The following is a 4,384-nucleotide window of genomic DNA, read 5'->3' on the forward strand; positions in this document are numbered from 1 at the left end:
TCTCTCATACTGTAGATACTGAGACGGACGTTTCTTGCTGTGGCATTTGAGCAACTGCACAGTCCATTTGACTTCACGGTCAAAGGAAACTTCAATTCTGCAATCTGTCACGCTGCATGCAGCTTATTCTATACAAACACACACACACTTACACACAATCTTATTTCAATGCAGTGACCTTTTCAGAGATAAATAAGACATGTCTGAAATGGCAGCCAGCCTTCCACGCCATTAAGTTATTAAGCCTCAATGCAGAGAGAGAGAGAAAGAGACCAGAAGACGACAAGAGGAGAAGGAAGGAAGAGGAGAATATACAGTGAGCGAGAGAGAGATCTTGAAGCACTGACAGAATGTGTGTATGTGGGAGTGTGAATTGTTGCATTTCTGCTTTTGCGTAGGATGAGCTTTCTAGTTACTACACATGTGCCTTCTGAACAGCTTCAGACTGTACAGTAAAACAGAATGTTTACAGCATTAAAGTATTATTTAAAAGATGCTTTTATACGGTACAAAATGATTTTTTTAAAGTTATAAATAAAATAAGTTGCTTGCCGTTTCATTGTAACTGTTTCTGAAATTTACTAGCAATTTATATTTACATACATGCATTACATCTATATGCAATACTTTTAGCAGATATTGTTTAAAAGTTTAGGGTCTGTAATTTTTAAAATGTTTTTGAAAGCAGTCTCTTCTGCTCACCAAGGCTGTATTATTTGAACAAAAATACAGTAAAAACAGTGATACAGTGAAATATTTTTGCAATTTAAAATAACAGCTTTCTATTTGAATGTATTTTAAAATATAATTTATTCCTGTGATGCAAAGCTGAATTTTCAGCATCATTACTCCAGTCTTCAGTGTCATATTTATGACTATTATCAATGCTGAAAACAGTTGGGCTGCTTCCTATTTTTTGTGTGGAAACTAATTCTTTAAACAGAATCTTTTGAACATTATAAATGTCTTTACTGTCACTTTTGATCAATTTAATGCATCCTTACATAATAATAATAAGAATAATTAACATTTTTAAAAAAGTAATCTGACTGACCCCAAACTTTTAAATGCTATGCATTTAAAATATACAGCAATTCAAAAATATTGATGTCTAATTGTGGATATGTGCCCAATAACATGATTAATACCACATAAATTAGATTATAACATGAACTAAATTCTATTAATACATCAACACATAAATAAAAAATGCTCGCCCAAACCATTTTTTGGGTGATACTAGAAGGTGTGAGATTGCTTGAGCAGTTAACACTCTATTCCGCTTTAACTGTAATCACCAACTACTATAAACATGTATCTCCACACACAGAGCTCAGGGTTCACACTTCTTCAGGCATCTGCTATATCAGCCTCTCACACACTCCGGCTCCTGTAACCATGACAACACCTCGAGAGAGAAAAAGCACTATCATCCTCTATCAGAGCTCAGAACGACAGAAAACAGCCAGCAGACATCAGACTTCCTCAAGGCTAGAATGTAAGCCAGAGCGACTGATGCATTATAATAATGCTGACGGCTGAGATGATGAGAAATAAAGTGCGTCAGTCGAGGGTGGGTGACACGATCTGCCGAAACGATTTCAACCTCGTAAACACGGTTCAACTGTGTGTGGAAATAAACCGAATTCGTAGGAACTCTAAAAGTGAAGTAAAACTGCGAAATGTGGTGAAGTGTGTCGTTTCTCACCTCACTGTCCTCTGAATGCGACCATCATCAGAATCAGCATCAGCATCAGCATCAGCAGGTGCGGGAAGAGAGAAATCATCAGCATTTCATCAGTCAAACAGAGTAAAAACAGAGTAAAACAGAGCCAGCCTCTGTGTCATTACCGGATTTAATCATCCTGCTCTTATATCGGATGTTGGTGGTCATGTTTCAGGCCGTCTTTGCTCTGCTCGGGATCCGTCTGTCTCACGCTCAGCCCCGCTGTGAAGCCCAGGCGCAGAGGGGCGGGGCCGCCGCAGACGAAACCACGCCCACCAACACGTCACTCATCGACACAGCTGACAGGACTCTACAACAGTGCCGTTTAATGTAACTTTGGCAAATAAAAATGTTTTAATTGTGAAAAGATAAAAATCAGCTTGGTTAAAATATTCAGAAATTAAAATCATTACAAACAAATATACATAAGGATAAATATATATATAAAAAAAACTTTTCATTATATTAAATTACATTAAATCTTTAGTTTTTTTGCTTATTAAATCTATAGTTTTATAGTACTTGTACAAATGATATTCAAGGCTTTTATTAAAGAATTTGCTTTCTTAAATCAGCATTTTAAATGTAGCTCATTTTAAAATGACAAAAATATACATCTAATAAAAATATTTTAATTATTTTTTGCTATTAATTTTACATTCTTTAATAAAAACACATTTTAAATTTACCTTGAAAATGATCTAAAAATGAAGTTTACATTTCAAAAATGCATTTTAAAAGCACTTAATTTTAAAATGATCTAAAAATCTAAAGTTATCATTTAGTTAAGACGTAAGCTATATTTAGTGTCAATTCATTTTACATTATTTAATAAAAAACACGTTTTAAATTTACCTTGAAAATGATGTAAAAATTAAATGTTTACATTTAGTAAAAAAGAATGAATTATATGTGTGTCAATTAATTTTTCAGTTTTAAAAATTAAAATCATTACAAACAAATATACATAAGGTTAAATATATATATATAAAAAAAACTTTTCATTATATTAAATTACATTAAATCTTTAGTTTTTTTGCTTATTAAATCTATAGTTTTATAGTACTTGTACAAATGATATTCAAGGCTTTTATTAAAGAATTTGCTTTCTTAAATCAGCATTTTAAATGTAGCTCATTTTAAAATGACAAAAATATACATCTAATAAAAATATTTTAATTATTTTTTGCTATTAATTTTACATTCTTTAATAAAAACACATTTTAAATTTACCTTGAAAATGATCTAAAAATGAAGTTTACATTTCAAAAATGCATTTTAAAAGCACTTAATTTTAAAATGATCTAAAAATCTAAAGTTATCATTTAGTTAAGACGTAAGCTATATTTAGTGTCAATTCATTTTACATTATTTAATAAAAAACACGTTTTAAATTTACCTTGAAAATGATGTAAAAATTAAATGTTTACATTTAGTAAAAAAGAATGAATTATATGTGTGTCAATTAATTTTTCAGTTTTAATAAAAAAAACATTTTAAATGCACCTCATTTTAAAATGATCTAAAAATGAAAAGTTTATATTAAGTATAAAAAAAACAAAACTATATTTGGTATAGTTTTTTTTTTAATAAATAAATCAGAATATGCATATAATTTGCAGGGTCAATGAAACTAGTCAAAAATGGTGAATGAAAAAAAAAAAAGCATTGTTGAGCAAAACATTATTTATGGTGTACAAACAGAAATGTTTTCAAAACCATTTCTGAGACTTTATGCTTGCAGGAAACTAAAGCGTTCAAAACAAATGACTCAGAAAGTGATTTACTTCTCAACATGAGCAAACACAAAAAGGAACATGTAAAACAGGGAAGTAAGCATTACTGTACCGCACAACTGTGTTAATCCTTTAAAAAAGGCCTAAACAGGAGATAACCGAGTCAAAATAAGTGGGCTGAACCACAAATACAACAAAACAAAATCAGTGTGTTTACAGCAGACATTACATTAATAATTAGCAAATAACTCCCTACAATGCTGTAAAATGACTCGGACATCAATGTGCAGGCAGTGATGGTGCGTTTTAGTCCGTTTCTTAGACCTTGTACCGTTTAGATGAACTTTAAAAGCATACACTTATAAATGTTCCAGCTGCTAAACAAGAAACATAAAGATCACTGCGGTAGATGTTAATGTTTAAGTAGTAAATAAAGTGAAAATCAAGCAATAAAAAAATGATAGAAAACAATCCCCAAACCATAAAAATATAAGTATAAAAGAAGAGAAATGTGTGCACCATGTCTCTAAATGGAGTTTTAAGGCATTTCTGTGAATCAAAATACAAACCAACAGCTGAACCAGTGTGTCCACAATAAACACATAACTTTACCGTCATTTTACTAGATTCACACTCTCCAAATAAGAAAGGTGAACAATATTTGCTGCGCCACTTTATTAACTGATTTCCCTTTCAAAAAGATGATCAGATCAAAACGCAAACAGGATGTCAAGAGATTGTCCAATTGTAGTCTTAGTATTTTCATGATCCAATCTGGCAAAATGTAGTTTAATGTGCTTTCTATTGTACATCAGGTTGTTTTTCTATATAGTCCACTAGAGGGAAGTGCTGCCCAACGCAGCTCAAATCAACGCCATACAGATTCAAATGCATTTAAAAAAACATGATTTGAGAGCATCTG

The sequence above is a fragment of the Sinocyclocheilus anshuiensis genome, unplaced genomic scaffold (genome assembly GCF_001515605.1).
Source record: "Sinocyclocheilus anshuiensis isolate Anshui unplaced genomic scaffold, SAMN03320099.WGS_v1.1 scaffold332, whole genome shotgun sequence".
NCBI lineage: Eukaryota > Metazoa > Chordata > Actinopteri > Cypriniformes > Cyprinidae > Sinocyclocheilus > Sinocyclocheilus anshuiensis.